Source organism: Canis lupus, chromosome 1 (genome assembly GCF_048164855.1).
Source record: "Canis lupus baileyi chromosome 1, mCanLup2.hap1, whole genome shotgun sequence".
Lineage (NCBI taxonomy): Eukaryota > Metazoa > Chordata > Mammalia > Carnivora > Canidae > Canis > Canis lupus.
In genome coordinates this window covers 118,262,899-118,289,538 of record NC_132838.1, presented here as the reverse complement: position 1 = coordinate 118,289,538, position 26,640 = coordinate 118,262,899, and the positions used below count along the sequence as shown (strand labels likewise).

Sequence of the window (26,640 nt, the reverse complement as noted above, 5' to 3'; positions counted from 1 at the left end):
GGAGTAGCACAGCACGCTGATGTCCATCCAGCCCCACTGGGTGCCATAAAACTATCTGAGGTATCTCTGAATGTGGGGATATTTGCTGAGGTCAAGGGGAACTTTCTGGACAAGGCCTTGCAGTGTATGCAATGTGGCTTTTTTAAAATATTTTTTATCTGGGGTAATTCTAGACTCACAGAAAAGTTGAAAAGATTTGTCAAAACCAAGATATTGACACTGGCACACTACTACTAACTCAACTCCAATCTTTATTTGGATTTCACCGTTTGTCCTTTAATGCCCTCTGTGTGTTCTAGAAGCTAATTCACATCCTAAACACACTGCATTGATTGTGAGGTTTCTTCTGAAGTTGTCAGTCTTTCCGTGTTTGTCATGGCCTTGATTGTCTTGAAGACTGGCCAGGTACTATAGAATGTCCATCAAGCTGATTTTGCCTGTTTTTCTTCTAAATTAGACTGGGGTTCAGACCTTGGTTTTGGGGGGAGACACTAAAGAGGTCACATCACATTGTGGCATACGTGACATCAATAGGTCTTACCACTGGTTATATTAGCCTTGATCATTTGAATAATGTTGGGTTTGCTAGGTTTCTGCATGGTTTTCCCCTTTCCCTACTCTTTGGAAATGAGTTGCTAAGTGCAGCCACTCCCCAGGAGGGCAGGGCAATAAGCTCCACCTCTTGAAGGGAAAGTGCATTATTTGGAATGTTCCTGTGAGGAATATGTCTCTTCTCTCTTCATTTGTTTATTTAGTAAATTATTTATTTATATCAGTATGGACTTACAGAATTTTTTACTTTGGATTATCCTCCAATACTATATTATTTCTTTTGCTGCTTATACTCTTCCAGATTTGGCCACTGGGAGCTTCCTTCTAGAATTTTCATGGACTATCTCATCTTGTTTGTGCCAGTAAACTACTCTCCTAGAGTAGAAGTTTGAGTTTAATTCGAGAGGGTTTAAGCAGACGGTTGCCATCTCTGGTTGACCTAGCACACTGGTCTACAGAGCTCCAGCTCACAGTGGACACGGGAGACAAACTGTAGAGCTCCACAACTCCTCACTGATGTTTCTGGATGGGCTATTAAGCCCAAGCTCCTGTTGGGACCAGGTTCACTGATGGAAGAGGGCGAGACAGGGCCAAGGCTGGACCCACTGGGAGTTAAGAAGAGGCGCAGGACTCTTTTAAGAGTGAGAGGGAAGCAGGTAACATGATCCTAAATTGGAGTCAGCCCTGGAGGAAGCCCTCCTGGCCAGGAGTTCTGAGACTTCCCTAGTAGGGAGTGCTTCAGAGCCCAAGGATGGTGTCCACCCATCCTCGGGGCTTGATCTAGAGACTGCAGAGTTAAGGTGCTCAAGAGGCTCTAGGTGGGCCCAGCACCCCATACTTAACTCCAGGACTTAAACTTAGGCTTGAACCCTCCTGTGATTTTCATCTGCACATTCTGGGAGAGTGCTGCATTTGGAGCCAGGATGGGTTGGGGGAAGGAGTAGCAGGAAACAAGGGTCACAGTTGGGGCTGGGACGACAGAGCAGTTGGTTCAGGATGGAAACACTTAGACATGTCAGCTCCTCTTGGTCTTTGGCAAAGGAAAAACCATATCCTCTCCAAGAGGCTTTTAGCCCAAGGACTGAGGTAGCGACATGTGCCAGTTCCCTGCCCACAGGCCTTTGGAGTTCTAGGAGGGATGTGGGCTGGGCTCAGGGAGCTAGTAGTTCATAAAACAGCAGAAATTCTGCCCTGAGTGGAGCATTCTGGCAGTTGACACTATGAAGGGGACACTCCTCGTGTTGACCTTGCTGGTGACCCAAGACCTGGGCATCGAAATGGGTGAGAGGTTTTCAGTGACTGAATGGAGGAAGAGGTTTGGAGATGGAGGGATCATTAGTTGTGCACACAGTAGGGGATGGTTTGTTGGGGGTGGTGGGGCTTAGCTGAAGGTCGGAGCAGCGGGCAGGCTGCTATGCCTGGAGGCAGCAGCCAGGGGCCCCTCTCCCTTCCCTTCTGCTGAGAGTGCTCATAGAAAATGTTTTCTGTCTGGGATGTAAGCAGCCCGGAGTGGGGGGTTCCTGTGGAAGGTGAGTCAGAAGAGCCTGGATACGTGAATTACTTTCAGGTGGTGGGGAAGCAGGAGTCTCCTACCCTGGTGATTGTTAAGGTGTTTTCTGTTTGTCTCCAGCGAAAGCCTGCCCCCTTTTCTATTCGGTCTTTGGTACTTTGGCCATTGGAAAGGAGCTTCCGCTGAACACGGCCCTTAGACTAGCCAATGCTACTGAAGCAGAAAAAGCAGCCATGGGAAAAATCCAGGACTGCTACAATGAGAAGGGACTCGATGCCAAGATATTGGATTTGATTGTCATGGTAACTTACTATCCTTCCCCCACCCCCACCCTGAGGACACACATGCAGCCTGTTGACAGATGGCACATGGAATAGACATAGCAGTCGGGGGCTACACGACAGTAAGAGCTACAGACAATCAAGCACACAAGCCTTTCCTCCACCCTACGGCATATATTACGCAGCCACCTGCCACACGCACATCCAACCCATCCTTCTACCACACAGGTCCCTTTTGTGCCAATTTATACACAGCTGGATGGACATCAGTGCAACATAGAAAGTGTGTTGACCCTTGCGAATTTTTTTCTAGGTTAGGGGAGCCCGCCTTGCAGGAGTAGAATTTTAACCTTTGGGAGGAAAGAAAAAGTCCTTAATTCAGCTGCTGCGCATGGAGGGGTCGTGTCGGTTCTATTTTAGGAATATTGAAACTGATCACCTGCCCTTAGACCGCCTTCTCGGGAAGGGTCTCCTTGGACTCGTAAGGCTTCTGGGTTTTGGCCTGTTTTACCCCCTTTGATGGCTGTTCTCTGGCTCCTAGTCTTACTTCCCATCTCTATCATCTCAGTGCTTAAAGCCAGAAGTTGTACTCTGTTATTTTGGGGCCTGGAGCTCCTAAGGCAGCCTCTTGCTACACACATCTGCTCCCCAGGGCTGATCAGTGTATTATTTCCTGATGAACTCTCTTTTTCTGTTATTGTTCTTGTTGCACAGTTATGTATATATATATTAATTGTATTTATTTATTAATGAGAAGCACAGAGAGGGAGAGAGAGGCAGAGACACAGGCAGAGGGAGAAGCAGGCTCCATGCAAGGAGCCCGACATGAGACTTGATCCCGGGTCTCCAGGATCAGGCCCTGGGCTGAAGGTGGCGCTAAGCCGCTGAGCCACCCGGGCTGCCCTATGTATATATATATTTTAAAGATTTGATTTATTTATTTGAGAGAGAGTGTGTGTGTACAAATGGAGAGGAGAGGGAGAAGCAGGCTCCCTGCTGAGCAGAGGTCTGATGTAGGGCTCTATGCCAGGACCCTGGGATCATGATCCCAGCCAAAGGCAGCTGCTTAACCGACTGAGCCACCAGGGCGCCCTAGTTATGTAGATTTTGATTAATCTGTCTCTTACTCTATTTTCCCATAAGGGCTGATTCTGCAAGATGAGAGGTTATGAAGAAGTGGAATTTCTTGCATTAATGTGCCACAGGCACATGAGATTGTTTACAACACACACACATCCATATTCCATATGTGCCATACACCTGACAGGTGGGTCTCAGGTGCAGGAGACATCACGTGGACCCAGACTCAGCCACCTTGCTCCTCGCACAGGCCCAGCCTCCATCACACCCTTCAGAATCTTCTGATCTCTGCTTTCCTGGCTTGTTGTTCAGACTCCCTCCTGACACCTGTGTGTGGGTGACCTGGGAGTCATCTTCATCTTTTATCCTGTTCTGATTTCAGCTCCCTCTCCAGCAGTCAGTCTGTGGGCCGGAGGTCCTGGCTGGAGCTGGAGCTGAATCACTGAGGATGAGGAGTGGCGGGGCCCGGGGAGGATGGACAGCTCTGCCATGCGCTCCTCATCTTCCTCTCTCCCAGACTACCATCACCACCAGCAAGAAATGCATCTATGAAGCAGTGGACTCATTGAAGGAGACCTTCCACATAGCCCCTTTGGGGAGATGAATCTTTGCCACCAATGCCCGATCTGAGCTCCATCCTCCCGCTCCTTTCTTCATACCTGAAGCTAGAATCCAGACACCTATCTTTGCCTAATTCATCTTTAGCAGGCTGGCTGTAATAAAATAACTGCAGTGTAGCTCTGTGTGCCGTGTGTCTGTGTGCTGAGCAGAGAGCATGTGAGGCTTGGCAGGAGGTCCTGGGACGTGGCGAGGGGAGGTGACCTGTGTGGTTATTGAGAACATGGGGATGGGAGTCAGGCCGAATCAGGAGCAGGTAAGAGTGGTTTCATCTTTCTCAGGCTATTCTTTCATCTGTAAAAAAAAAAAAAAAAAAAAAAAAAAGGAGGACTGTGTGTGACAAATGAATTAAATAACATCTATGTAACCCCAGGAAGGTTAGAAATGTTGTCCACGTGGCATATTGCTGACTCTGGCATTTGTCACGTTGTAGAGCCTCTAGCCCCTTACATGTTACCCTGGTTGTTGAAGGGTGGACTCAAGCGATAACCTGAATGGGCTTATCACAAGTCCTCCCCATCTCCCAGTGGCATCCACCCTTTTCTGCTTCTTAGGAGGATGTCTTCTGAGGAGGCCAACCTTTCTGCAGGAACACCCTGTTCCACTGCTGTTCTTGGGTTCTGCTAGTAGAACCAGGACCACCACACAATCTTGGCTCAGGAGAAAGGGAGAAGGGGAGTGGATGGAAGAAACTAACCCAGAGGGAATGCTGCTGCCATGGGGAGCCCAGCTCTTAAATCTTTGTAGGATGTGGAACCTGTGGCAAGTTCATGAACCCTTTTCCAAGTTCATGAGCCTACTTCCAAGAGCATCAAATTGGCAATTATATGTATTTAGTAGGCTACTTAGGAAGCTACAAGGCAAGAACTAGGTGTTACCTTTATATATTTCCTAGAGACTAGAGCAGTGTTGGGCTTCAGTGAGTATGGCTCACAAAAAAAGTAGCATAGCAGGTGACATCTCTTATTTTTTTTAAGATTTTATTTATTTATTCATTCTACACACAGAGAGAGGCAGAGATACAGGCAAAATTCCTATTCCTATTTTAGGAATATTTAGGAATATGCAGAGGGAGAAGCAGGCTCCCTGGAGGTAGCCTGATGCGGGACTCGATCCCAGGACCCCAGGATAACGCCCTGAGCCAAAGGCAGATGCTCAACCACTGAGTCACCCAGGTGCCCCAGGTGACATCGCTTTAGTTTCCTGGGCCATAATAAGGTCATATTCAGAGTGTTGAACTTGGGACATGCTAACAGGCTAGAGGCTTGAGTCCTAGCTCTTATTCTCTGGCCTAATAGTTGAACTTAAACATTTTAATTCACCTGTCTGCTCATTTTACACCTGGATTTTATACCTACCAAGTCCGCTAGACCTAATATTTATACCTACCAAGTCCGCTAGACTTAATATTAAGTGTTTGCTCAGGTCATACTAAAGATCTAAAATTTTATTGAGAAATACAAAATAAAATTTGAATTGATAAAAGGCTAAATCATATCCTTATATGAGATAAATTGACACTAGAAATATCAACTATTCCCAAATCCATCTAAATTAATCTTTGTTCTGGGCAGCCCCGGTGGCTCAGCGGTTTAGCGCCACCTGCAGCCCAGGGCCTGATCTGGAGACCTGGGATGGAGTCCCACGTCGGGTTCCCTGCATGCCTGTGTCTCTGCCTCTCTCTCTCTCTCTCTCATGAATAAATAAAATCTTAAAAGAAAAAAAAAATCTTTGTTCTGCAAGATGAGAGGATTGATTTAAAGTTTATCCAAAAGAATACATTCTTGAATTGAAATCAAGCAAGAAAATTTAGAAAAATAAGAATTATGAGCAGGATCTTTCTCACTAGGTATTATAACGTGGGTATATATTTATGACTAATTGTCTAGTTTTAGTATAGAGATGGTCAGTGTGATGGAGAACATATAAATAGACTCAAAGATAGTTTAAGATATTATAGTGATGACTTACTGAATTATGGAGAAAGAATGGATTTTTAAATTTTATTTTTTATTTAAAAAATGGTTTTTAAGAATGGATTTTTAAAAAATGGCATTGAACAAAATGAGCAAATATTTAAGAAAAGAAGATGGGCCTGCCAAGCCTTTTTCTTGTGGATTAATGTGGACTAACGATTCCATTGCCATAGTTTCAACAGTTAATTATCTACTTGACATGACATCTCTCTCCTCCCACCACCCTCCCCCACGACTTTCCTTTTTTCTTTTTTTAAAGATTTATTTATTTATTTATTTATTTATTTATTTATTTATTTATTTATGAGAAACACAGAGAGAGAGAGAGAGAGAGAGGCAGAGACACAGGCAGAGAGAGAAGCAGGCTCCATGCAGGGAGCCTGATGTGGGACTCGATCCCCGGTCTCCAGGATCACACCCTGGGCTGCAGGCGGCGCTACACCGGGGCTGCCCTCTTTTGACTTTCCTGATATCATAGTCTGTTGTTTTTTCTCTACCTTATTGGAGGATCTTTCTCAGCTTCTTTTCTGGTTATTTGTGTCTTTTACCAAGGATCATTTTCTTTGCATCTCTTTTCTACATACACTCACTTTCTTAGTGATATCCACAACTTCCAAATTTAAATCTCCAAACCCGGTACTAATTTTCAAGGCACAGAATTGGCTCTCACTAAATATCTGTTGAATTACTGAATATTGAAGCAACTCTAAATTCCTCCTAAAGGACAAATATACACAGAATTTAAATAAATGAAGAGACTATTGAACGGGAATTTTCAACAGGATAAAGACTTACATATTTAAAGAATGAGACCGAAAAATCCCATAAAAAGTCTTAGAAAAAATTATAGAAAATTTTCATAAACTCAGAGTACAGACTTTCCAAAGGATATGTATATTTATATATATTTATAATATATAATACATTATTATATATTTTATATACATACAGAGAATATAATACTTTTATAAGTTTTTCTTATAAAAAACTTGTATAAAAACATTAAAATTCCATTTGGAATAGAAATGACTTGTTAAAAGAATAGAATAATAATATATATTGGGATTGATAACACGTATAGAAATAAAATGTATTACACAATGGGCAAATGCCAGGGGAAAAGAAATGGATGCCTACTGTTCTTGTGGTATTTTAAAATATTATATATGAAGGGATATAATATCACTTGTATGTTGATTGTGATAAGTTAAAGATATATACTATAAATAAAACCACTTTGTTTTTATTTTTTGAGAGAAGGTGAGAGCATGTGCACATGCAAGCAGTGGAGAGGGGTGGAGGGAGAGGGAGAGAGAGCATGGAGAGAGCATGGAGCCTGACACACAGAACACTCATCAGGTGCCTGGGTGAGACAGAGAGAGAGAGAGAGAGAGCAGAGACATAGGCAGAGGGAGAAGTAGGCTCCCCACAAGGAGCTCGATGTGGGAGTTGATTCGGTACCCCAGGATCATGCCCTGAGCCAAAGGCAGATGCTCAACCACTGAGCCACCCAGGTGTCCCGTGGAAACCCACTTTAAATATAAAGACAAATATAGGTTAAAAACAAAAAGGTGGAAAAAGATATGACACCAAGAAAAAGAAAACCAGTGTTCCTACATTTGCACCAGATAGAGTACGTATCAAAGCAAAGACAAGGAATAAGAAAGATTATTTCATAATGATAAAAGGGTCAATTCAACAAGAAAATATACCAACCCTAAACATTTTTGCACCTAATAGCAGAGCTTCAAATTATATGAAGCAAAAGCAATAGAAATGAAAGGACAAGTAGACAAATCTGAAATTATAGAGACTGCATCATTTCTCTCTCCATTATTGCTAAAACAAGCAAACAGAAAAATCGATAGGATATAGAAGATTAAGGCAACACTAAACTTGACACATTATCCAATAATATACTTAGCATCACTCAAATAATTCAAATTATACTCTCTGAATCAATGGATTTAAATTAGAAGTCAATAATCAAAAGATATTTGACAAGTGTTCAAATATTGGGAAATTAAATCATATGCTCCTCGACAATCCAAAAGTGAAAAAGGAAATCAAATGAGAAATTAGGAAATATTTTGTTCTGAATAAAAATCAAAGAACACTCATCAGGTGCCTGGGTGGCTCAGTCAGTTGATCCCAGGGTCCTCGGATTGAGCCCTGCATCAGGCTTCCCTGATCAGTGGAGAGTCTGCTCCTCCTTCTCCTTCAGACCGTCCCCCTGCTCTTGTTCTCTCTCTCTTAAATGAATGAATAAAAAAAGAACCGTCACCAAGATTTGTGGGATGCTGCTAGCACTTATGGGCAAATTTATAGCGCTAAATGCCAATATTAGAAAATGTTTTCTGTACACCACAATTTATGATGAGAATTAAGCTGTCATTCTATGACAATATTCCTGTATATAATGTCTCATTTTTCTCTGGCAGCTTTTATGATTCTCCTCTTCTCTCCCCTCAATTTATTGAGATATAATTGACATATAACATTATGTAAGTTTAAGGTGTATACTGTGTTGATTTGACACATTTACATATCACAAAATGATCACCACCATACCATTTAACACCTCTGTCCAATTATGCAATTACCATTGCTTTTGTGTGGTGAGAACATTTAAGACATCACAGCATTTTTCAAGTATGTGATATAGTATTATTAGCTATAATCACCATGCTATTAAATTCCTAGAAGTTGTTAATTTTATAATTGGAATTTGTACCCTTTGACCAATATCTCCCATTTTCTCAACCTCCAGAACCATTCTGTTTCTCTGAGTTTGGCTTTTTCAGATTCCACATATAAATGAATGTATATAGTATGTCTCAGTCTAACATGTCACTTAGCATAATGCCCTCAAGTTTCATCCAGGTTGTCACAAATGACAGGCTTCTCCTCTTTCTCATATCTGAAAAATATTCAGTTTGTGCGTGTGTGTGTGTGTGTGTGTGTGTGTACATGATCAGCGATTCAAGTACCTTTTCATGTACTTGTCAGCCATCTGTATGTCTTCTTTGGAAAAGCGCCTATTCATTTTCTCTGTTCTTTTTTTTTTTTTTAAAATAGGTTTTTAAAATATTGAGCTGTATGAGTTATTTTTATAGTTTTTGGATATTAGCCCTTTATCAGATAGATGATTTACAAGTATTTTCTTTCATTCCATAAGTTGCCTTTTCATTCTGTTAATTTGTTTTGCTATGCAGAAGCTTTTAAGTTGGATGTAGTCCCACTGTTAATTTTTGCTTTTGTTTCTGTTTTTTCAGTGTCATATCCAGGAAATTACTACGTAAGGAAGTTTTCCTCTATTTTCTTCTAGGAATTTCAAGCTTTCAGGTATTATGTTTAGTCCTTAATCCATGTTACACAAATTAATTAATTTTTAATTCAAGTATAATTAACATACAGTGTTATGTTAGTTTCAGGTGCACAGTATAATAATTCAACAGTTCATGTCAAGTTAGTTTTTGTGAATGGTGTGAGATAGGGGTCCAATTTCATTCTTTTGCATTGTGGATATCCACTTTTTTCAGCACCATTTGTTTTATTTTATTTTTTTATTTTTTATTTATTCATGAGAGAGAGAGAGAGGCAGAGACACAGGCAGAGGGAGATGCAGACTCCGTGCAGGGAGCCCCACGTGGGACTCGATCCCGGGTCTCCAGGATCATGCCCTGGGCTGAAGGCGGCACTAAACCGCTGAGCCTCCAGGGCTGCCCCAGCATCACTTATTGAAGAGACTATCTTTTCCCCATTGTATATTCTTGGCTCCCTTGTCAAATATTAGTTGATCATATATATGAGGATTTATTCCTGAGCTTTATTTTTTCAAGATGTATGTATGTATGTATGTATGTATGTATGTATGTATGTATGTATGTATTTATGAGAGAGAGAGAGACAGAGCACATGAGCAGTGGGGAGGGGCAAAGGGAGAGGGAGAAGCAGACTCCCCTCTGAGCAGGGAGCCCAGTGTGGACTCGATCACCAGAACCCTGAAATCATGACCTGAGCTGAAGGCAGATGCTTAACTGAAAGAGCCACCCACCAGGCACTGCTCTGGGCTTTCAATTCTGTTCTGTTGTCTGTGTGTCTGTTTTCATGCCAATGCCATACCATTTTGATTACTGTCGTTTTTAGCATAGTTTGAGATGGAAATGCATGATGCCCCTGGCTTTATTCTTCATTCTCAGGATTGCTATGGCTCTTTGGGTCTTTTGTGGCTTCACATTTTAGAATTATTTTTTCTATTTTTGTGAAAATGCCACTGGAATTTTGATAGAGATTGCGTTGAATCTATAGATGGTTTTGGGTAATATGGATATTTTAACAGTATTAATTCTTCCAGTCTATGAACATGGGCTTTCAATTTGTTCATGTTTTCTTCAATTTCTTTCATCAAAGTTTTGTAGTTTTCAGCATACAGATCTTTCACCTCCTGGGTTAAAATTATTTCTAAGTTTTTAATTGTTTTTGATGTTATTGTAAATGGGACTGTTTTCTTTATTATTTATTTTTCAGCTGTTTTATTGTTAGTGTATAGAAGCACATTTGTTTTCTGTGTGTTCACTTTCTGTCCTGCAGTTTTATTGAATTGAGTAGTTTCCTCATCTGGTTTTGTTAACAAGATAATGCTGGCTTTATAAAATTAAATTGAGAATGCTGCTTCCTCTTCAATTTTTTTGAAGAGTTTTAGAAGGATTGGAGTTAATTATTCTTTAAATGTTTGTTAGAATTCATCAGTAAAACCATCTGGTCCTGGGGAATTTTTTAAAATTACTGATTCAACTTCCTTACTTGTTTTTGATCTGTTCACATGTTCTATTTCTTCATAATTCAGTCCTGGTAGATTGCATGTTTCTAGGAGTTTATCCTTTTCATCTGGGTTCTCCAGTTTGTTAGTGTGTGGTTTTTCATAGAACTTGTCTTGATCTTTTGTATTCCTGTGGTATCAGTTGTAATATATCCTCTTTCATTCCGATTTTAAGTTCTCTTTTTCTGAATTAGTTTAGCTAGAGGTTTGTCAATTTTATTCTTTAAAGATCCAGTGTTTAGTATCATTGATCTTTTTTTTTTTTAAAACTTTTTATTTATTTATGAGAGAGAGAGAGAGAGAGGCAGAGACACAGGCAGAGGGAGAAGCAGGCTCCATGCAGGGAGCCTGATGTGGGACTCAGTCCCGGGTCTCCAGGATCAGGCCCCGGGTCGGAAGACGGTGCTAAACCGCTGGGCCACCCGGGCTGCCCTTCATTAATCTTTTCTATTGATTTCCTGGTCTGCATTTCACTTATTTCTGCTTTGATCTTTGTTATTTCCTTCCTTCTGCTAACTTTGGATTTATTTTGTTCTTCCTCTTCTAGCTCCTTGAGTTGTGAAGTGAGTTTGTGCATTTGGAATCTTTCTTATTTTTTAACATGACATTAATTGCTATAAAATTCTTTCTTAGAACTGCTTTTGTAGGATCTCATAAGTTTTGAAACGTTTTGCTTCTATTTTTACTTGTTTCAAGATATTTCTTGATTTCCTATTTGATTTTTCGACTTGTTGGTTGTTCAGGAACATGTTGTTTAACCTCCGTATATTTGTGTATTTTCCAGCTTTCCTCCTGTTAACTGATTTCATGTTTTATCCACTGTGGTGGGGAAAGAAACTTAGTATGATTTTGGTCTTATTTTTTTATTTCAAGTTTTTATTTAAATTCTAGTTAGCTAACACATATGGTAAAATTGGTTTCAGGTGTAGAATTTAATGATTCATCACTTACATATAACACCCACTGATCATTACAACAAGTGCCCTACTTAATGCCCATCACCCATTTAGCCCACCACCCACCCACTTTCCTCCAACCTGCAATTTGTTCTGTCATTAAGAATGTCTTATGGTGGGCAGCCCCGGTGGCGCAGCGGTTTAGCGCCGCCTGCAGCCCAGGGCGTGATCTGGAGACTCTGGATTGAGTCCCACATCAGGCTCTCTGCATGGAGCCTGCTTCTCCCTCTGCCTGTGTCTCTGCCTCTCTCTCTGCATCTCTATGAATAAATAAATAAAACCTAAAAAAAAAAAAAAAAAAAAAAGAATGTCTTATGGTTTGCTTCCCTTTTTTCCCCCTTCCCCTACATTCGTCTATTGTTTCTTAAATTCCACGTATGAGAGAAATCCTATGGTATTTGTCTTTCTCTGACTTATTTAGCTTAGCATAGGACATGTTAGCTCAGCATAGGACATTTTAGCCCCATCCACATCAAATGGCAAGATATTGTTCTTTTTGATGGCTGAGTAATATTTTTAAAAAATATCTTATTTAGGGGATCCCTGGGTGGCTCAGCGGTTTAGTGCCTGCCTTTGGCCCAGGGTGCGATCCTGGAGTCCTGGGATTGAGTCCCATGTCAGGCTCCTGGCAGGGAGCCTGCTTCTCTCTCTGCCTGTGTCTCTGCCTCTCTCTCTCTCTCTCTATCATAAATAAATAAATAAATCTTAAAAAAAGACAAATGTGGGATCCCTGGGTGGCGCAGTGGTTTAGCGCCTGCCTTTGGCCCAGGGCGCGATCCTGGAGACCCGGGATCGAATCCCATGTCAGGCTCCCGGTGCATGGAGCCTGCTTCTCCCTCTGCCTGTGTCTCTGCCTCTCTCTCTCTCTCTCTCTGTGTGACTATCATAAATAAATTTAAAAAAATTAAAAAAAAAGACAAATGTGTCAAACATTAAAAAAAAAAAGAAGATCTTATTTATTTATTCATGAGAGACACACAGAGAGAGGCAGAGACATAGGCAGAGGGAGAAACAGGCTCCATGCAAGGAGCTGAAGCCGAAGGCAGATGCTCAACCTCTGAGCCAACCAGGTGTCCCAATGGCTGAGTAATATTTTATTGGATATATATATACCACATCTTTATCCATTCATCAGTTGATGGACATTTGGGGCTCTTTCCATAATCTGGCTATTGTTGATAATGCTGCTATAAACATCAGAGTGCATGTATCCCTTCAAATCAGTATTTTTATATCCTTTGGGTAAATACCTAGTAGTTCAATTGCTGGATCATAGAGTAGCTCTATTTTTAACTTTTGAGGATCCTCCATACTTTTTTTTCCAGAGTGGCTGCACCAGTTTGCATACCCACCAACAGTGTAAGATGGTTCCCTTTTTTCCACATCTTCACCAATATCTGTTGTTTCCTGTGTTGTTAATTTTTGCCATTCTGACATGTGTGAGGTGGTATTTTACCAAGGCTTTGATCTGTATTTCCTTGATGATGAATGATGTTGAGCATATTTTCATGTGTCTGTTAGTCACCTGTCTTCTTTGGAAAAAAGCCTGTTCATGTCTTCTGCCCATTTCATGACTGGATTGTTTGTTTCTTGGCTATCGAGTTTGATAGGTTCTTTATAGATATTGGATACTAGCCCCTTATCAGATATGTCATTTGCAAATAGTTTTTCCTATTCTGTAGGTTGTCTTATAGTTTTGTTGATTGTTTCCTTTGCTGTGTAGAAGCTTTTTATCTCTCTCTTTTTAAAATATTTTATTTATTTATTTATTTATTTATTTATTTATTTATTTATTAATGAGACACACAGAGAGAGAGAGAGGCAGATACACAGGCAGAGAGAGAAGCAGGCTCCATGCAAGGAGCCCAACATGGGCCTTGATCCCGGGACTTCAGGATCACACCCTGGGCTGAAGGCAGGTGCTAAACCGCTGAGCCACCCAGGGGTCCCCCGACACTTTTTATCTCAATGAAGTCCCAATAGTTCATTTTTCCTTTTGTTCTCCTTGCTTCCAGAGATGTGTCTAGTACAAAGTTGCTACGGCCAATGTCAAAGAAGTTGCTACGTGTGTTCTCCTCTAAGGTTTTGATGGTTTCCTGTCTCACATTTAGATCTTTCATTCATTTTGAATTTATTTTTGTGTATGGTGTAAGAAAGTAGTCCAGTGTCATTTTTCTGCATGTGGCTGTCCAGTTTTCCCAACACCATTTGTTGAAGAGATCTTTTTCCATTGGATATTCTTTCTTGCTTTGTCAAAGATTAATTGACCATATAGTTGTGGATTCATTCTGTTCCACTGATTTATGTCTGTTTTTGTGCCAGTATCATACTATTTTGATGACTACAGCTTTGCCATATCACTTGAAATCTGGAATTGTGATGCTTTCAGCTTTGCTTTTCTTTTTCAAGGTTGCTTTGACTATCTGGGGTCTTTTGTGGTTCAATACAAATTTTAGGATGGTTTGTTTTAGCTCTGAAAAATGCTGGTAGTATTTTGATAGGGATTGTATTAAATGTGTAGATTGCTTTGGGGAGTACAGACATTTTTTTTTAAAGTCCAGACATTTTAACAGTATTTGTTCTTTCAATCCATGAGCATGGAATTTTTTCCATTTCTTTGTGTCATCTTTAGTTTCTTTCATAGCTGTCTTATGGTTTTCAAGTACAGATCTTTTACCTTTTTAGTTAGGTTTAGTCCTAGGTGTCTTATGCTTTTTGGTGCAATTATAAATGGGACTGATTCTTTAATTTATCTTTCTGCTGCTTCATCATTTGTGTATAGGAATGCAACAGATTTCTATACATTTATTTTGTGTCTAGCAACTTTACTGAATTCATAAATCAGTTCTAGCAATTTTTTGGTAGACTCTTTCAGGTTTTCTATATAGAGTATCATGTCATCCGTGAATAGTGAAAGTTTGACTTCTTCCTTGTTGATCTGAATGCCTTTAGTTTCATTTTGTTGTCTGATTGCTGAGGCTAGGAGTTCCAGTACCATGTTAAATAACAATGGTGAGAGTGGACATTCCTGTATTGTTCCTGACCATCAAAGAAAAGCTCTAATATTCCTCACTGAGGATTATATTAGTTGTGGGTCTTTTGTATATGGCCTTTATGGTTTTGAGGTATGTTCCCTCTATTCCTACTTTGTTGAGGGTTTGTATCAAGAATGGATGCTGTACTTTGTCAAATGCTCTAAGTGCACCTATTGAGAGGATGATATGGTTCTTATCCTTCCTTTTATTAATGTAGTGTATCACACGATTGATTTGTGAATATTGAACCACCCTGAAGCCCAGGAATAAGTCCCACTTGATCGTGATGAATGATTCTTTTAATGAACTGTTGGATTCAATTTGCTAGTATTTTATTTTATTTTTAAGATTGATTATTTATTTATTTATTTATTTATTTATTTATTCATGAGAGACACAGAAGGAGAGAGAGGCAGAGACACAGGCAGAGGGAGAATAGATATTAGCTCTTCTTTAAATGTTTGGTAGAATTCCCCTGGGAAGCTATCTGGGCCCGGACTTTTGTTTGTTGGGAGAGTTTTGATTACTGATTTAGTGTCTTTGCTGGTTATCTGTCTGTTCAAATTTTCTATTTCTTCTTGTTTCAGTTTTGGTAGTTTATATGTTTCTAAGAAATTATCCCTTTCTTCCACACTTGTTGGCATATAATTTTTCATACCATTCTCTTAGAATTGTTTCATATTTCTGTGGTGTTGGTTGTGATCTCTCCTTTTACATTTGTGATTTTATTTACTTGGGTCCTTTCTCTTTTCTTTTTGATGAGTCTGGGTAGGGGTTTATGAATTTTATGAATTCTTCTGAAGAACCTGCTCCTAGTTTCAATCATCTACTGGTTTTTGTTTATTTCTATAGCATTTGTTTCTGCTCTAATGTTTATTATTTCCCTTCTGCTGGCTTTTGGCTTTGTTGCTCTTTCTCTAGCTCCTTTAGGTGTAAGGTTAGGTTGTTTGAGATTTTTCTTGCTTCTTGACGTAGGCCTGCATTGTTATATACTTCCCTCTTAGGATTGCTTTTGCGGCATCCCAAATGTTTTGGACCTGTGTGTTTTCATTTTCACGTATTTTTAAAATTTCTTCAACTTCCTGCTTAACCCATTCATTCTTTAGTAGAATGTTTTTTAACTTCTATGTATTTATAGTCTTTCTAAATTTTTTTCTCATGGTTGATTTCAAGTAAAATAGTGTTGTGGTCAAAATCTTAAAAAAAAAAAAAAAAGGGAATCCCTAGGTGGCTCAGCGGTTTAGCGCCTGCCTTCGGCCCAGGGCGTGATCCTGGAGATCCGGGATCAAGTCCCACGTCGGGCTCCCTACATGGAGCCTGCTTCTCCCTCTGCCTGTGACTCTGCCTCTCTCTCTCTCTCCCTATGAATAAATAAATAAAATCTTTTAAAAAAATAGTGTTGTGGTCAGAAAACATGTATGGTATGACCTCAATCTTTTTATATTTGTTGAGGCCTGATTTGTGACCCAGTATGTGATCTCTTCTGAGCATGTCCTGTGTGCACTCAAAAAGAATGTGTATTCTGCTGCTTTAGGATGAAATTTTCTGAATTTATCTGTATGTCCATCTTGTCCAGTATGTCATTCAAAGCCATTATCATTAATAATTTCCTTATTAATTTTCTGCTTAGATGATCTGTCCATTGCTGGAAGTGGAGTGCTAAAGTCCCCTACTATTATTTTATTGTTACCAATGAGTTTCCTTATGTTTGTTATTAATTGATTTATATATTTGGCATAAATTTTTACAATTATTAGATCTTCTTACTGGATAGACACCTTTATGATGATATAGTGCCCTTCTTTATCTTTGTTACAGTCTTTGATGTAAAATCTAATTTTTCGGGGATCCCTGGGTGGCTCAGCAGTTTGGTGCTTGCCTTTGGCCCAGGGCGTGATCCTGGAGTCCCAGGATCAAGTCCCACGTTTGGTTCCTGGCATGGAGCCTGCTTCTCCCTCCTCCTGTGTCTCTGCCTCTCTCTCTCTCTCTGTCTCTCTATCATGAATAAATAAATTTAAAAAAATCTAATTTGTCTAAGTATGGCTACTCCAGCTTTTTTTTTCTTATGTCCATTGGCATGATAAATGGTTTTTCACCCCCCTCACTTTACCTGCAGATGTCTTTATTTTGTTAAAAGATTGATTATTTATTTATTTATTTATTTATTTATTTATTTATTTATTTAATTTGAGAGAGAGAGAGAGCACACAAGCAGGCAGAGTGGCAGGCAGAGGGAGAGGGAGAAGGAGACTCCCGTTTGAGCAGGGAGCCCAACATGGGGCTCCATTCCAGGACCCTGAGATCATGACCTGAGCCAAAGGCAGATGATTAACCAACTGAGCTACCCAGGGGCCCAAGAAATTTTTAAATCCAGTCTTGACTTCTATGACTTTGCTTATTCTGTTTTTCCTATCACTTTTAGAATTCCCAACATGATGTTGTTAGTTTATCCCACTGGCACAACTATTTAGCATTGCATTTGACCAGGCTCATCCTTTGTTCTCTCCCTTCTCTATCCTTCCTCATTCTCTTAATGGTTTCATTCAGAATCATGACTTGAAATAGAACCATAAGAAACCATTCTTTTATATTTCCAGTCCAGACCCCTCTCCTCAAATTTGGTCATATAGAGTGAATTGCTTACATGACATATACACTGTGATGTCTCACAAGAATCTCAATATGAACACATGGAAAACCAAAATCCTGAGCTTCTCTCCAAACCTCCTTCATCTACAGCTTCCTTGTTTCAGCTGATGGTAAATGCATCTTACCAGTTGCTCAGGCCAAGAACTTAAGAATTATCCTTGGTGCCTCTTGTAATATGATACAGTGAGGGCTACAGGAGGCTGAGACTGGTTTCATTTGGGCCATCTGAGAAGCTAGAGCTGGGTAACCACCCACGTGTGCACGATCACAGACATATTCTAAAATGAGAACACAAAACACTCACTCAGGATTATTGAGGGGCTAAAGTTAATAAACATGAGACAATTGGTAACAGTGTGTAAACACACTGGTCAAGTGCAATGCTAATGATAATTTACTTTAATCTGCCATTGGAAAAATTAATGAGTTTGTATTTATTGCTAGGAAGATCACATTTCTGATTGGAGACATACAACGTCAAACACACGATTCTCTTTAATGTTTGTATTTTTCTATCAAACAATTGTATGATTATAATTCTGTCACAGTTTTCAGAGGTATCTGCAAGTGAGACACTGTCCTGCAACAAGTTAATTGCTCTCACGATCCACATGCAATCCCATAAGAAACCTAGTTGGACTTTTTTTTTTCAACATACATAAAGAATGTGAACACTTTTCATCATAACTGCAGCAGCCGCCTGATCAGAAGCACATTCCCACTCACTTGGATGGGTGTATTATTCCTCTGAGTGCACTCATTTCTTTTTTTGTTTTGTTTTTAAAAAGATTTATTTATTTATTTATTTATTTATTTATTTTTATTTATGACAGAGAGAAAGAGAGAGAATGAACAGGAGGAGGGGGAGAGGGAGAGAGAGAATCCCAAGCAGACTCCCAGTTCAGTGTGGGCTTCATCCCAGGACCCTGAGATCATGAACTGAAGTCAGAGGCTTAATTTACTGAGCCACCCAGGTGCCCTTCACTCTCCATTTCTAATGTTAATGCTCATTCATGATATAACGCCTGATAGGAGTCATGAACAGGTCCTATCCTTCTACTGTTTAAATCCCTGCTTCTAACAATTCTCAAGGCAGGAGTCACAATAGTTTATTAACAATATAGACAGGTTCTGTTCTTCTGTTCCTGTCAGGGTTCCCCAATTCACTGTCAGGGTTCCCCAATTCACTTGGTGATATATAAAAATTCCCTTTAAATGGCCTGCCATGGTATATGTATCTGGCTCCTGTTAGATCCTTTACTCACCTCTTTCTATACTCCTCACTCACCTGGTTGAACATATACCACCCTCCTTGCTTCTTCTAGAATGGAACAGGAATTATCTGAACTTAGGGTCTTTGCCATTCCTGTTTCCTCTACCTAGTTATCTTGCAAGATACCTACATAATTGAGACCCTCACTTCTTTTAATCTTTCCTTAAAATGCCCTCTTACTAATGAGGTCTTCCCTTTATAATCTATGCCTGCAAACTCTTAAAATATTTCCAGTTAAACACCTTTAATGTTTTTTTCCTTACTATTTTATCACATATAAAATATAATTTGCCAGTGTGCCATTCGTGTTTACTCTCTATTTAACTTGACTAAAATGTAAGCCTCATCAAAGCAAAGGTCTTTTTGTCTCTTTGGATCTTGATGTGTTCCTTGCACCTATAGTAGTGTCTCGAATGCAGTAGGGATGTAAGAGCATTCTTTAAGTAGGGAGTAAATATAACAATGTTTTTTTTTTTTAAATTTATGATAGTCACACACACACACACACAGAGAGAGAGAGAGGCAGAGACATAGGCAGAGGGAGAAGCAGGCTCCATGCTCCGGGAGCCCGATGTGGGATTCGATCCCGGGTCTCCAGGATCGCGCCCTGGGCCAAAGGCAGGAGCTAAACCGCTGCGCCACCCAGGGATCCCTAAATATAACAATGTTAAACAAGGGTGCCTGGGTGGCTCAGTGGTTGAGCATCTGCCTTTGGCTCAGGTCATGATCCAGGGGTCCTGCGATTGAGTCCCATTATCAGGCTCCCTCCAGGGAGCCTGCTCCCCCTTCTGCCTGTGTCTCTACCTCTCTTTCTGTGTATCTCATGAATAAATAAAATATTTTTATTTTACAGCATGAGCAAGTGGGAATTTATAGCCAAGAAGCAGGGAGGGGGGTCAGCGGTTCGAAAATTACTAAGAGGAAACATTAGAGGTATTGGCTAAAATGATCTAACAGGGTTCTTGCTGAATATAGGTCAAGGTGATCGACATGAGCTGGGAGATGATAGAGGATGAGGAACCTAATCAGATATTAAGAGTGCTCAGATTTTTTGGTATATTTTTTTTTTTTACTGGAGTTCAATTTGCCAACATACAGTATAACACCCAGTGCTCATCCTGTCAAGTGCCCCCGTCAGTGCCCATCACCCAGTCACCCCAATCCCCTGCCCACCTCCCCTTCCACTACCCCTTGTTCCCAGAGTTGGGAGTCTCTCATGTTCTGTCCTCACTGATGTTTCCCACTCATTTTCTCTCCTGTTCCCTTTAATTCCTGTCACTATTTTTTATATTCCCCGAATGAATGAGACCATATGTTTGTCCTCTGATTGACTAACTTCACTCAGCATAATACCCTCCAGTTCCATTCATGTCAAAGCAGATGCTGGGTATTTGTCTCTTCTAATGGCTGAGTAATATTCCATTGTATATATGGACCACATCTTCTTTATCCATTCATTTTTTGATGGACACCGAGGCTCCTTTCACAGTTTGGCTATTGTGGACACTTCTGCTATAAACATCGGGGTGCAGGTGTCCCGGCGTTTCATTGCATCTGTATCTTTGGGGTAAATCCCCAGCAGTGCAATTGCTGGGTCGTAGGGCAGGTCTATTTTTAACTCTTTGAGGAACCTCCACACAGTTTTCCGGAGTGGCTGCACCAGTTCACATTCCCACCAACAGTGCAAGCGGGTTCCCCTTTCTCTACATCTTCTCCAACATTTGTTGTTTCCTATCTTGTTAGTTTTTACCATTCTCACTGGTGTGAGGTGGGATCTTATTGTGGTTTTGATTTGGAAAACTGTGTGGAGGCTCCTTTGTGCTTCGCTCAAAGAGGCAAGTCTGAGAGCGCCGCTTGCTGTGACTCCCCGTGGGGGGTAGGCTGGGGTGGGGGGTTTGGCTGAACCTAAGTCGCCCACTCCTCCTTGCTTCACCAAGCCGCAGACTCTCCGGCAGCCTCATTGAGACCTCGCGCAGGTTGATGCTATGTGTCCAGGGCCCTGACCTGTCTGGATCCCACCTCTGAATCCTCAGCCTCTCCCCTTTGTTCAGGACAGCGCAACGTTCCTGGGGGTAGTCCCCATTTCTGACACCCCCTGTGATGACTGGAACAGGGTTACATGTAGAGGGACCAGCATGTGCAGAAGTATGGAGGTGCGACGAATCTTCTGTCCACAGGAAACCTCACGTGTGGATGAGCCACATGTTAAATGGCAGTCAGCTGAGCATCTGGGCTTGTGTTCTGAGGGCGCTGGTAGCCATAGAGGGTTGTGAACAGAGACACTGGAGCTGAGTTTGAGTTTTATTTATTTTTTAAAGATTTTATTTATTTATTCATGAGACACACACACACACACACACACACACACACACACAGAGACACAGGCAGAGGGAGAAGCAGGCTCCATGCAGGGAGCCTGATGTGGGACTCGATCCCGAGACTCCAGGATCATGCTCTTGGGCCGAAGGCAAGCACCAAACTGCTGAGCCACCCAGGGATCCCAGAGTTCGAGTTTTAAATGATTCCTAAGGATGCTCAGAGATGGGAGTGGGGGTGGAGGTGAGGTTGATGAAAGTGGAGATGGGGTGACTTGTGGAGGCTACTGCAACAGACTCCATGGCAGTTACCACAGGGCTGGACCAGAGAGGTAGCTGTAGTGCTGAGAGAACAGATGCAATTACGAGATATTTTAAAAATAGAAAACTAGCATCCACTCAGCCAGCACAGTGCCTTCTTAATTTTGAATTTAGGAATTGCTATGAAACAACCATTCATTTCAGCATTAAGTGATCAGTTCTAAATGTGTAACAGGTAAGCAATTAAACACACATGTATGCGTTTAACAGTTAACTACGCAAGCGTTTAACATTTGGCTCACACCGCAGTATACCACAAAGCACTATGTTAAGACACTAAAAAGTCTTAAATATTACATTTTCTTAAATGCCCAAAAGTTAAGTATAACACAAGTCCAAACTTTCAAAAACCCATCAAACCATTTGACCTGAAAACCTTAAAGCCTTAATTCTGTGGACAGTAACAGCTTACATTTGGCACTTGACATACACTAATACTTTTGATATCAACACCAGTCCTATAAGGTTGCTGCCATTTTAAAAAATATATATAAATATAAATATTTGTTTATTTGAGAGAGCAAGCATGAGCAGGAGGGGCACAGGGAAATGGAGAGAGAATCCCAGGCAGACTCTGCACCTGAGATCAGGACCTGAACCAAAACCAAGACTTAGATGCCCAACTGTGCCACCCTGGTATCCCAAGGTTGCTTCCATTCTTATGCCTGTTTTATAGATGAAGACACTGAGCCACAGGGAGATTGGGTTCTATCTAGTCTTAGGTCACACAGCTAGTAAGAGGCAGCAGCAAGGACTGAAGCCCAGGATTTATTTATTCATTTATTTTTAAATTTTTAAAAAAGATTTTATTTATTTATCCATGAGAGACACACACAGAGAGAGGCAGAGATATAGGCAGAGGGAGAAGCAGGCTCCATGCAGGGAGCCCGATGTGGGACTCAGTCCTGGGACTCCAGGATCACACCCTGGGCTGAAGGCAGGAGCTCAACTGCTGAGCTACCCAGGCATCCCTGAAGCCCAGGAATTTAAAGAGTCAGCTGGAGGTCACCTTGCTTCAGGGAAGGCACTAGACTGGGTCAGCCCTTAGGACTCCAACATGCATGCCCTTCCTTCCCAATCTCACTCTCTCCACATGTTTCCATGGCTTCAGAAGCACTTAGGAGCCATGCACAGGTGAGTAAATATTGTCTCAGGCCCTCACCTGCCCCATCTCCCATTTATGATCTCTGGGATGCATTCCAGGAATCCATGCCAGCCACTCTAATGCTGTTGGTTCTGAGGCCTCTCCTTAGACTCAGGATCCTGAACCCAGGTGAGGGGTTATATGGAGAGGTCCTGATTTCTGGCCACCAATAGACTGTCTTGTAGAAGGTATTACTGGCATAGGGATCACCATGTGCATGGGCTTGCAGGTGAGACAGAGTGACAGCCACAGGTCTCCTTCATGACTGGTGGGACCAGACAGCCAGGATGCAGGAGGTCCTGAAATCGCAGGCTGAGGAACTGTGCCTCTACTTCGACCTTGGAAGATTTGGTATAGAAGAGGGGAGGTCTTGATAGACTTTCTCTGGTTGCAGAGTAGAGAACAGACACAGGGGTGAGGGAGGCCACTGAAGCAGTCTAGACAAGCATGGGGACAACTGGACCAGGTTGGTGGCTGGAACACAGTAGCGGCTGTGGAGAAAACATACAGTTTCTGGATTTGTTTTTACAGTAGGTCCAAAGAAGCTGATGTGGAAGGGGAGGGAGAAAGGGAGGAGTTTGGGATAAGCCTAAATTTTGACCTTTGCAGCTGGGGGAGATCCATCAGCTGAGAGATGGGGAAGTGAGTAGGAGTTCTATTTAGGATTATTAGGAGTTCAATTTTGCCCATGTTGAGTCTGAGATGTTGTAGTGGAGTCACTGAGTGAATAGCTGGACACATAGGTCTGGAGTTAAAGGAAGGATTCAGGATTCAGGTTGGAGACATCATGAGGCGGTGGCCTATGTGTGGACAGGGGTGGAGCTAGGAGTCACATTAGGAGGAGATACGTTCAGATCATGGTGGCTAAGGGGCAGAAAAGCGGAGGACCTGGCTAGAGGACTGGACCTGTGTCTTGGGCATCCGAATGGGGTTGATGAGCATCCCAAGGACAGATGACCGGGAGTAGTGGGTGTGGGGGGGAGGTGGGTGTGGGAGAGAGGTGGGGCTAGAAGGGGGCTGAGGCTGGCACAGGGGAGTGGACGTGGGATGGACGTGGAAGCACAACAGTAATGGGAGTGAGATGACAGGGAGGCCAAGGCCGGTGCTTCCTCAGCCCTCTAAGGGCTGGCCAGGCTTCTGTGGTGACCTTGTGGGGCCTGGAGAGCCTTACACAGGCTGGTAGATAAACTCAGCAGCAGACAGGAGGGTCACTGAAGGCCAGGGCCAGTGGGGTGGAGTATTGGGTGAGACTTGGCTGGAAAGAGGAAGGGTTGACTGTGGTGAGGGGACAGTGCATACAGCACACAGCAGGAGAGGCTTAAGGTATCTGAGCCCTGCATGTGCTTCCAGGTGGCTGAGGCCTAAGCAGGAAAGGGCGTGGTGGAGAGGCCTTTGAAGCAGGGCTAGGGGCTTCCCCTGGCATGTGCGCCACTCCGGGTCCAGGGCAGGAGGGATCCTGATTGTATTTGCCAAGCACTCTCTGGCAGGACAGAGTGGCATGTAGAGGCCAGGAACATACCATGGATGTGGGCTGGGGTAGAGGAGGTGGCCATGACGGAGTGAGGGTGGGACCTGGGGACAGGAGGGCAATGTGGTCCATGGAGCAATGTGCTCAGTGGAGAGAGGGAGAACTGAGGGTTCCATGGCCTTGCTCATAGCAGCCTAAGGGGGGAAGCTGAGCCCATGTTTGGTTGTGTCTGGGAGGTACACGCTGTGGGAACCCCTGAGGAATGTGCTAGCAAGAGAGGTGGGGCCTTTCATGTCAGGCCCAGTGCTTGAATGACATTTATCTGCCTTCATGCCCGTGTGGGCATGATATGCGGTGACACAGTGATCAGTAGGACAGAGGGGAGAGTTAGTGCCAGTGGCATCTGGGCCTTGCAGATCCTGTGAGTTTTGGAGCTGGGGTAGGCGGCAGGGAGTGGATGTTTGGTGGGTAGACTGAAGGTCGCAGTGAGAGGTGGCTCAGGGACATTGCTCTCCCCATCATGGTAGGCTGCAGTGACCTTTGAGAATGTGGCTGTGGGCTTGTCTCAGGAGGAGTGGGAGCTACTCCTGAGGGATAGGACTCAGAGACTCCTGTACTGGAATGTGATGCCAGAGAACTTTGCACTTGTGGACTGGGTAAGTCTCTCACCCTCACCCCAGCATCCCTGACGGGGCTCTCTCCTTCCTCGTTTCTCCAGGGGCTGCTCTTTCCTTCTCACAGCCAGACTGTGGACATTGCTCCCTTCTAAATTTTCCTGTGTAGGCACTGTGGGTGCCTGGCCGGGCAGATCACACTTCCCCATCCTCTCCCCAAGCCCTTGGGCATCCCTGAAGATGTGCAGGGAAGGATATGGGGGTAGGAAGTCTTTCAGTGAAACCAGTTGGATCCCACCAGACTTGGCCCCACTCTGGCAGTGACTGTCCAAATTCATTGCAGCTCTGCCCCGGATTCTAGCCACTTCTCTGTAGCTGGCATTTCCCCATGTCTGAGTGGGCCGGAAATTGAAAGCATTGACGTATCACTTCTCGTAGGCACCACTGAGCTATTCCTGTAGACACTCTTCCAAGGTTCTTTGGTAATATTCCATTTTCATTCCTGTGGTCTGTCATGGAGCGGGTCGCTCTGTGCCAGGGCTGTCCACTCCCTTGTCCTTCCTTTAGGACTTGTATCTTCCCAGATATGCATAGTTGTCCAACTGGGGCTACAGGGAGAGACATGGGTGCCTGATAAAGCAGATGTGACTCCAGTCACAGCAAGAGGGGGGCTGGCCCTGGGAAGTGGGAGATGGCTCAGTGTCAGGCTGGGTTCACATCATACCAGGAACCTTTCCAATGCCCACCATTGTATTCATATCAAGGACTGGCCATAAATCATTTCTGTCTTTTAGTGCCACTCTTGACATTCTGCCCTGTTATCATTCCTCCTCTGACTTCTGGCCAGGGCTAATCCACCCGTGTCTGGCCTCCAGGTTTCCCTATTCCTTTCCACTGCTCCCTCTGAAGTGCTCTCCAACACTGGGCTACACAGAATGGGCTGTGAGATGTGCACATATCCTAAGTGGTTCATGAATACAGATACTGGGTTGCAGTTGGTTTTCCAGGGTCCAAACACCCTTCTACACATCACTCATGTGCCACCAGCAGACAAGCCCCTGCTGAGTCATTTGTAGAGAATTGAGTTGGGAGACCCAGCCTCTGTCCTGTGCTGCATCCTATTGCTGTTCTTGCCTACAGTAGACCTCCGCATGTATGTTCTTCATTGTATGGCCCTGCAGGCTCAGTACTGTGTGACAGACCCTCCTCACCCTAACTTTAGCCCCTTGTCCCCCCGACCTGTGTGCTTATCCCTGGGTTTGTAAGGTAAACCTTAGTGATGGAGCTGCCCTCTCCCACTGAAGTCTACGTGTAGTTCACCATTTTTCTGCTTTCAGGTTGTCAGTTTTGAGTGGAGGATGGGGAGACACACTCTCAAGGCATGTCACAACTCACGATTCTCAAGGCAGGTCCAACCACCCAGAATATCTATCCTTGTGGGATGTGTGACCCAGTCTTGCAAGACATTTTACACCTGGTTAAGCACCAGGAAATATCCCCCAGGCAGAAATTACCTATGTGCGCAGCACATGGGAGTCAGCTCTGGCTCAGTGTAAGTATTCACCAGCGACAAAAGCGGCACAGTGCAGAGAAACACCTCAGAATGGATGGAAAGTGGGCTTTGTTTGTTAAGATTGCGGAGTCCAGGGCAGTCCAGGTGGCTCAGCGGTTTAGCGCCGCCTTCAGCCCAGGGCGTGATCCTGGAGACCCGGGATCGGGTCCCGCATCAGGTTCCCTGTATGGAGCCTGCTTCTCCCTCTGCCTCTCTCTCTCTCTCTCATGAATAAATAAATAAAATCTTAAAAAAAAAAAAAAAAAGATCGCAGAGTCCACGTGTCAGAGAATCCCTTCACCTGTGGGGATAGTGGAAAGAAGCTCCTCCTTAGCTTGGACCTTCTCCAGCACCAGACCACTCATAGCAAAGGGAATGCACCCAGAAGCATTGAGTGCAGGGAGGTCTTTTACACTAGAGAAGGGCAAGAAAGGTGCACTGAGTGTGGGAGAACCTTTAGCTATAAAAATAGGC

The 26,640-nt window shown here is 42.8% G+C and overlaps 1 protein-coding gene across 2 annotated transcripts in view; it reads left to right on the top strand.

Annotated features, from left to right (window-relative positions):
* Positions 1-1,386: 1,386 nt before the first annotated feature.
* Positions 1,387-26,640, top strand: part of LOC140607211 (uncharacterized) — a 73,236-nt gene continuing 47,982 nt past the window's right edge. For both annotated transcript variants that reach the window (XM_072781884.1, XM_072781764.1), the window contains exons 1-2: positions 1,387-1,833; positions 9,293-9,362. The gene's annotated coding sequence lies outside the window, so the exon portion shown is untranslated. The remainder of the gene's footprint in view (positions 1,834-9,292; positions 9,363-26,640) is intronic.